Source organism: Saccopteryx leptura, chromosome 3, assembly GCF_036850995.1.
Source record: "Saccopteryx leptura isolate mSacLep1 chromosome 3, mSacLep1_pri_phased_curated, whole genome shotgun sequence".
Classification (NCBI taxonomy): domain Eukaryota; kingdom Metazoa; phylum Chordata; class Mammalia; order Chiroptera; family Emballonuridae; genus Saccopteryx; species Saccopteryx leptura.
Window position 1 is genome coordinate 320,549,498 of NC_089505.1, and position 9,489 is coordinate 320,558,986.

The window sequence follows — 9,489 nt, forward strand, 5'->3', positions numbered from 1 at the left end:
TTTTTATTTTTTGTATTTTTCTGAAGTGAGAAGCAGGGAGGCAGACAGACAGACACCCTCATGCACCCGACTGGGATCCACCTAGCATATCCACTGGGGGGTGATGCTCTGCCCATCTGGGCCATTGCTCTGTTAACTGGAGCCATTCTAGCACCTGAGGCAGAGGCCATGGATCCATCCTCAGCACCCGGGCCAACTCTGCTCCAAAGGAGCCTTGGCTGTTGGAGGGGAAGAGAAAAATAGAGAGAAAGGAGATGGGTGAAGGGTGGAGAAACAGTTGGACACCTCTCCTATGTGCCCTGTTTGGGAATCGAATTCAGGACTTCCATATGCTGGGCCGACACTCTACCGCTGAGCCAACTGGCCAGGGCTGTATTCTTTATTTTAGATATTGTATTCTTCATTTCTGACTAATTCTTTTTTATGGTTCCCATGTCCTTTTCATGCTGTTGTAGTTCTCACAAAGTTCCTTGTAGTTCTAAGTTTCTTGAGCCTCCTTATAACCATTACTTTGAAATCTATATCTGGTCAATTGCTTGCCTCATTTTATTTACCTCTTTTTCTGGAGTTTCCTTTGTTCTTCTATTTGGGGCATGTTTCTTTGTTTCTCCATTTAGCTGCCTCTTTGTGTTTGTCTTTATGTATTCGGTACATCTGTTATGACTCCCAGTCTTGCTGTCCTGTGGGAACCAGTGTTATTCTTATATAGTAGGTAACCTGTGGAACCCAGGGACACAGTCTCCTTGATCAACTGAGCTGGATGCTGTAGGAATTTTCCTTGTGTTTGTTATGTGGACTCTTCTGTTGCAGTTGAGTTTTGATTGCTATTGACCCATTTATGCATGCGGTTGACCCTCAGGCTGGCTGACTGTGAGAATCCACACACCTCTGTGGTGGGCGCAGGTGTTAGGGAGTTGTCAGGGTGAGGCCAGTAGAATTTATTGGCCCAAACAAACCAAGATTTGGCTATATGCACGGAAGGCTCTACACTGTTTGGTAGTGTAAGGAAAAATATTCCCTGTTCTGGAGCTATAGTTCAGTCTGTCCCAGGTTCTTCCCAGAGCTTGATCTTAGCAGGGCTTTGCTGCTGGAGGTTAGGAGGGTAGGGTTAGTGGCTTTCCTGGGAGGGAAACAGCCAGTCAGTCTTAGGGGAAGGTCAGGGATATGTCTCTCATCCCAGAGCTACACAACTCAATCTGCCCTGAATTCTGTCCAAACTTCAGTGGGGTGGAGCCACCAGGACTCAAGACGATCGGGCTACCAGGGACCAGAACATGGGGTTAGCAGGTCTCCTGTGGAGGAGGCACCAGGGATGGTCACAGGATAGTGAGAGAAATGGCCCCTGGCCTAAAGCCACACACTCAGTCATTGAAACCTCCTAAGTGTGCCCAGACCTCTACAGCCGGCCCAAGCAGATGAATCCTCAGCAGGGCATAAACTCCATAGAATAGGGCTACCTAGGGGTCCTGATTGTGGGACTGTTGCTTACCCCCAGGCTGATGCTTTGTGGAGGGAAGTGCTCCACCCAAGAAAGATGCCATCTGTAGTGTGGGAGAGGAACTCAGCTCAGGGATTCTGATGGCTGTCCCTTCAGCTCTCTCCCAATAGCTACAAAGCTTAGTCTGTCCTCGCATGACTAGTTGCTCTGCTCTCCTGCCAGAGCCCAGAGTGAGTGGCTGTGAAGGAGATTTTTTGTGTGTTTGCTTTTTAGGAGGGTGCCTGTGTCTCTCTCTGGCAGACTCCTGTCTCTTCCTTACTGACAGAATCCCTGCTGATTTTCACAGCCAGTTGTTATGTGGGTGCCTGTTCCCAGCTCTGATGTTCTGGACTGGGATGCCTGGCTTGTGGTTTTGACCCCATACTTCTCAGGGGGAACCTTTGTAGCTAATACAGTCTTCTAGCATCTCAGCTGCCACCCATGCAAGTGGAGCCAGCCCTTTTTACATGTCTGCCTTTCCTAACAGTCTTGATGTGCCTTCTTCTGTAAATCCCTGGGTATAACACTTCTCTAGAGCTATTCTTGAATTGGCTATTTATGTTGAATGTTCTACAAATTAGTTTTAATTCCTGTTTGGTCCTGGAAGGAGATGAATATAATATCTACCTAGTCTATCACCATCTTGGATCCTGTCCTATAGCAGCACTATTCACAAGAGTGAAAATGTGGAACAGTGAAAGGTAAATAGAAACAATCCACATATCTATCAATTGATGAATAAAGAAAATGTGTTTATATTCATATAACGCAATATATTTCAGCCATAAAATGGAATAAAATACTGACATACCACAACATAGATAAACCTTCAAAACATTATGCTCGTGAAAGAAGCCAGTCACAAAAGGTCACATTGTATCGTTTCATTTATATGAAATTATCAAAATATTCAAATCTATAGAAATAGAAAGCAGATTTGTGGGGGTAAAAGTAACTGCTTAAAACAGCGGTTCTTAACCTGTGGGTTGCGACCCCGGCGGGGGTCGAACGACCAAACCACAGGGGTCGCCTAAAGCTATCAGAAAATACATATTTGGGGTCGCGGCCCACAGGTTGAGAACCGCTGGCTTAAAGGGTACAGGGTTTCTTTTTTGAGGTGAGGAAAAAATTTGAAAACCTGTCTGGAATGTTAACCTAAAAATAAAAGGCCTTTCGCCTGACCAGGCGGTGGTGCAGTGGATAGAGCGTCGGACTGGGATGTGAAGGACCCAGGTTCGAGACCCCAAGGTTGCCAGCTTGAGCACAGGCTCATCTGGTTTGAGCAAAGCTCACCAGCTTGGACCCAAGGTCGCTGACTTGAGCAAGGGATTACTCGGTCTACTGTAGCCCCAAAGTCAAGGCACATATGAGAAAGCAATCAATGAACAACTAAGGTGTCAACAAAAAACTGATGATTGATGCTTCTCATCTCTCTCCGTTCCTGTCTGTCTGTCCCTATCTATCCCTCTCTCTGACTCTCTCTCTGTCTCTGTAAAACAACAAACAAACAGAAAAACAAAAAGAAAAGTGGGTGCCTGAGATAACTCACCACTGTCCAAAGACTCCTTTCTTGCTTGTTGGGACCCAAATTGATCTCAGAGATGATCCCTCTACTATTGAGAAACTTGCCGAGAACAAACAGAAGCCTATCACTCCAGAGACTGCTGAAAAGCTGGCCCGTGACCTGAAGGCTGTCAAGTATGTGGAGTGTTCTGCACTTACACAGAAAGGCCTAAAGAATGTATTTGACAAGCAATTTTGGCTGCCCTGGAGCCTCCAGAACCGAAGAAGAGCCGCAGGTGTGTGCTGCTATGAACATCTCTTCAGAGCCCTTTCTGCACAGCTGGGATCCACGTCATACTAAAAGCAATGTTCAAAGCAAACTAAAGATTAAAAATTAAAATTTGTTTTTGCAATAATGACAAATGCCCTGCACCTACCCATATGCACTCGTGTGAAACAAGGCCCATAGGTATGGTCCCTTTCCCCTCTCAATACTAGATAATTTTGAGTAACTATGTATTGTCAGAAAAGTGATCAGTAACTAGGTTTTTTTTTGTTGTTTAAAGTTTTTTGTTTTTTTTTGTTTGTTTGTTTGTTCAAAAGCAAGGCAGGCTTGTGATGACTCTGTAACAGACTAATTCGGGTTGTTGAAGCTGCGCCCAGGATCCACTCTGGAGAGGGATCTGGGACATCTGCTTGCTTTTATTTTTCTTCTGTTTTGGGGTGGGAGAGTGTGTGGGGGGTTTGTTTTTTGTTTTTTTTTTTTTTTTTTTTTGTGGGGTTTGTTTTTATTTAGTCACTTAAAAAAATTCATTAACCATTGGACAGCCCTTTGGGGGGGGGGGGAAGATGGAGTGATTCCACATTCCACTTCCTAGATCTAGTTTAGGAAACATGTTCCCCACCTGGAGCTCTTAGGAAGGAGTATAGTAAATGCCTCATTTAATAACATACTCCTTTTTGAAAGTTGCCTTTTCTCTCCACCCTGAGTAGGTTCAGTACGTGATGAAACTCAGGTCAGTGGGTGGAACCTGTCCTGCCCCTCCTCTTTTCCAGGATGCGCTATACATGTGGCTGACTTTCAAGGAAATTTGTTAGCCATTCGCTGATTTTTTTGAAGTTAATTTCTAACTTCTTTCACTGATAAATGGAGAAAAGTATTGCACCTTTTGAAATAACCAAATGAATTGAGTACATAATAAAAAAAAACACATTTCTTCCTTGTCAGTCATTGTCTTACACACTTAGCATAGATATGCAGCTTAATGGTGTATGATATGGTGTTCCTGGAACACAGTGAAAGACCTGGTCTGAATGAGGGTTGGTGCTCGAAGACACATCTGTGGAATGATTCACATCCTCTTTCAAGTTACGAGGATGGAGACCTGCTTCATTAAGAAGCTAGGGGTGAGCCCTGGTCGGTTGGCTCAGTGGTAGAGCGTCGGCCTGGCATGCAGAAGTCCCGGGTTCGATTCCCGGCCAGGGCACACAGGAGAAGCGCCCATCTGCTTCTCCACCCCTCCCCCTCTCCTTTCTCTCTGTCTCTCTCTTCCCCTCCTGCAGCTGAGGCTCCATTGGAGCAAAGATGGCCTGGGCGCTGGGGATGGCTCCTTGGTCTCTGCCCCAGGTGCTAGAGTGGCTCTGGTCGCGGCAGAGCATCGCCCCCCCCCCCAGGGGCAGAGCATCGCCCCCTGGTGGGCAGAGCGTCGCCCCCTGGTGGGCGTGCCGGGTGGATCCCGGTCGGGCGCATGCGGGAGTCTGTCTGTCTCTCCCCGTTTCCAGCTTCAGAGAAATACAAAAAAAAAAAAAAAAAAAAAAAAGAAGCTAGGGGTGAGATAGGGGTGGGGAGAACATTTAACAACGTGGGGACCAGTCGGGAATCCCCTTATTTCTGTTTTGCATGAGGAACCCTAAAGCAGCCAATTGAGGCTCTCTAGTTTAATAAAAACCATGGAGAGAGTCTTATGAAGACTTCATAAGTGTTAATAGAGATTTTATCAGTTTATTTTGGTTGCAGTTCCCAATTTTTAAAAATGTTTAGGTAATCTTTTCCACCTTTCCCGAATCCTAATTCTTGTAGATCCATTAGTGTTGAACCAATGTTTTCTCATGTCTCAATTCTTTGTATATGCATTCTTTTCAGATGTATTAAACAAACAAAAAATAACCCTTCACAAGCCAAAAAAACCCAAACCCAATAAAATTGTTATTTTTAAAAAAATAAATAAAAGGCCTTTCAAAGTGAAAGGCAACAAGCATTTATTTGAGATAAAAAAGAATGGCTAACTTGAAATTATGATTCAGGCAGAAATCCAAGTAGTGATCTGATTAAGAGATAAAAGCAGGGTTTTAGTTGAGAAAGTGGATGGGAACAATTAATAAATAGAGAGAAGGTACTTTTATCGGTACAGGTAAGCTAACATGTAATGTTAATTCTAAACAATGTTTTCAATTTTTAGTCAGGCAGTCACTAGTTTGTAATCATAATATCTTCTTTCTGGTTGTCTTTGCAAACAGTTCTATGGATAATAAAGTTGGTTTAGCCCTATTCCAAAGTTTGAGGCAGAAGATGTGTAAGACATTTCCTGTGAGACAGCAGCTTCAGTTCCATTTTAAAGTGACTACTAAACCATACAATAAAATAAAGTAACTCTGCTTATTATTTTTTTTTACAGGAACTAGAGAGTGGTGATTGTTGTACAACATTGTGACTGTACTAAATACTACTTAATTGTACATTTTAAACTGGTATATTTTATGTTGATAAAGTTATATTGTATATCACAGCCCTCCAAATGGAGATCACTCCAGTGGCCCAGCCCTTGTCACAAATCTAAACCCATCATCCTGAACGAATGGGAAACACCTTGTCAAAATACCTAACCTGCACAAATCACAATCCTCCACTTCAGCTTTAGCTGTATTTCCTGAGAAAACAGAATTTGCTAGTCTCAGAAGGAAACCCTTACCCTCCTACGCCAATTATGCCCCGTTCTGGGTCACTTCTTATAACCTCTACAAAACTTTTTCTTGCCCAGAATCCCTCAAGGAGTGCTCTCCTGCTTGTAAGTCCTTGTATACCACAATCGTGAATGATTTTCCTTTGGATAATGAATATTAAACTCACTACTAAATTGTTTGCTTTTTTCATTCGATGATTATGTGTATTAACCACATAAATATAATAAATTGATTCTTTGAGAAAAATGACAATTATTAGAGTAAATGTATGTGGACATAAGAAATGTCCAAACCTGTAGATAATTTTTTAGTTTGTCTGAGCCACACTGACAACATGCCTAGAAGCAAGATCTGAAATGCTCCAGAGAATAAATTTAGCTATTTCTTTTTTTTTTTTTTTTTTTTTGTATTTTTCTGAAGCTGGAAACAGGGAGAGACAGTCAGACAGACTCCCGCATGCGCCCGACTGGGATCCACCTGGCACGCCCACCAGGGGCAACGCTCTGTCCACCAGGGGGCGGTGCTCTGCCCCTCCGGGGCTTCGCTCTGTCGCGACCAGAGCCACTCTAGCGCCTGGGGCAGAGGCCAAGGAGCCATCCCCAGCGCCCGGGCGATCTCTGCTCCAATGGAGCCTCAGCTGCGGGAGGGGAAGAGAGAGACAGAGAGGAAGGAGAGGAGGAGGGGTGGAGAAGCAGATGGGCGCTTCTCCTGTGTGCCCTGGCCGGGAATCAAACCCGGGACTTCTGCATGCCAGGCCGACGCTCTACCACCGAGCCAACCGGCCAGGGATATTTCTTTAGAAATTTTTTAATTTATTGATTTTAGAGAGAGAGGAAGGGAGAGAGAGAAACATCAATTTGTTGTTCCACTTACTTATACATTGATGAGTTGATTATTTATTTATTTTAGAGAAAGAGGTAGGGAGAGAGAGAATGAGACAGAGCGAAACACAGATTTTGTTGTTTCACTTATTTATGTATTCAGTGATTGTTTGTTGTATGTGCCCTGACCAGAGATTGAACATATATAACGTGTATCAGGAAGACTCTAAGAAACTAAACTATCCAACCAGAAGCAGTTTCTTCATACACTTTGAATTAAAGAAGGGAATGTAAGAAAGATTACATGGAAGTGAACAAAGGCAAGGTGGGGATTACAGGATAGTTAACAAGATTTTGTGCTCCCTTGAGGGTGCTTACTCTCACAGGAGGTCTGAAAAAGAGGGTTACTGTGGCATTTCAAGGGTGTGTTAACCTAGAGCAGGGGTCGGGAACCTATGGCTCGTGAGCCAGATGTGGCTCTTTTGAGGGTTGCATCTGGCTCGCAAACAAATCTTTAATAGAAAAAATAACGTTAAAAATACAAAACATTCTCATGAATTACAATCCATTCATTTCCAACCGCTCATGTTCATGGTTGTGGGTGGCTGGAGCCAATCACAGCTGTCCTCCAGGACAACACCAAATTTTATTTATTCATTTTTTTAGAGGGGGAGAGAGAGAGAGAGAAGGGGGGGAGGAGCAGGAAGCTTCAACTCCCATATGTGCCTTGACCAGGCAAGCCCAGGGTTTTGAACCAGCAACCTCAGCATTCCAGGTCGATGCTTTATCCACTGCGCCACCACAGGTCAGGCAACACCAAATTTTTATTGGATAATGTGTAACATACACAGGTCGTTGTATGGCTCTCATGGAATTACATTTTAAAATATGTGGCATTTATGGCTCTCAGCCAAAAAGGTTCCTGACCCCTGACCTAGATGCATAAGAGTAATGGACAGGGCTTGCCTGAGGCCAAATATAAACCTTCTACCAAAGAGGTTTTATATGCTGTGGGGCAGCTGTGTTAGGCTTGCTCTCGGATTTACCAGCAGCAAGCATTTTACTTGATTAGTGTTTGAGCTCGTGGCAAAGACACAGGTGCATAGGCTATACAAGGCTACGGGTGCTTCCTCTGGGCAGCGACTCTCTCAGATCGCTTTCCTATCACCTTGAGGTAAGGTTTTCCTTGCTCCCTTGCCTTACTGTGAATAGCAGATTTTTATTTGTTTATTAGCTCTTTCGCTTTTGTTGTTTATTTGCTCACCTGTCTTTGCGAGCCTCCAATAAACAGGTATGGCCCAACACTTTCTCACTCCACAGTTCCTCTACCGTCTGCCCGAATCCAATGTGAACCTGCCTGGCCTTGCCACCAGCATTACGTCTGGCTTAGTGGGCAGGGATCGGAGCAGATGGGTATGGAGCCGCTGACACCCTTGAAGTGTGGGGTAGCGGAGTGGTCACTCTTCCCCAGCGTATGGTTCCCCGTGGCTGTCCTTTTAGGGGTCATAGGCTGGGTGTTTTGTACAACCCTGTGAGAGGAAACTGAAAGCTCTATGTGAGAGGCGGCCTGAGGTAGAAAGTTCCAGGGTCAGCTGCGGAGTGGGTGGCAACAAAGCAGGAGCTGGAATGGTCACTGGAGAAAGTGCTGCAAATCCAAGAATTGCAAGACAGACTGCAGACTGAGAACCAGCAACAGCGTGAACTGGAGCGAGCAATGGAGAGGGAGGCCGAACAGGTTCAAAAGTTGCATTGCATTGTGAGATACAGGCAGAACAACTGGAGTGGTCTCTGGAGAAGGAATTGCAGGTTTGCTATTTGTAGTTTGCCCTGGAAGTAGCTCGAGAGCTGGGTTCAAGAAGTTGAGAGTCAGCTTCAGGCTGAGAGCTGGCAGCCGCAGGAGTCCAAGAGAGAGTGCAGAATATGGAGTTGCATTCCTGCCTGTGGAGTGGCTCTGAGTTGGTGATAGCGGGTGTTTCCAACTCCTTTTCTGAAGTGGAGGCTCAGGTTGCAACTGCTGTCCTCGAACTCAGAACCCGGCCAGTGGTCACCAAGAAGGTAAAATCCCAGCAGCAAAGAGTCCCTCAGGGGCAACTACAGCCTCCTCCACAGATAGTGGAGCACTCCGTGGTATGACCCTACACACAGGCAGAGCTGATGGAGTTGGGGGGTGCAATTCAGGCAGGAACCCATGGAGCTGCTGGCATCCTGGTTACTGAAGTTGTGGGATTTAAGGGTAGATGGTATCAAACTCTCCGGAACAGAAATGGAGAAATTGGCTGTTATTACCACACAGCTCCTTGAGGCAGCATCTTCAGAACTGCCATGACAACTCAGGAAACCATACCATATTAGAATGGGTGATGGCTGCCCTTTGTACAGTCTGGCAGAATGCTGGGGACTTGCCGGGGGCAGTGAGTCGGTGGCAGTGCAATCGTGAGTTATTAAAGGTCCTTCGGGAACTAGGTATGAAGAATACTGCTTTCCATCCAGGGTCCTGTGGACCAGATGAGGAAGTGTTTATGCTGAGATGTGGGATCTTATCCTCTGCAGTGCCCCATCAGCCCTTTTTAATTTTTTTAAGACTTTATTTATTCATTTTAGAGAGGAGAGAAGGAGGAGAGAGAGAGAGAGAGAGAGAGAGAGAGAGAGAGGCCACCAGCCCTTTTTAGGTCACTAGTGGCTATCCGGGACCCCTATGTGGGACAGCCTATCAATGTGTACACAGAT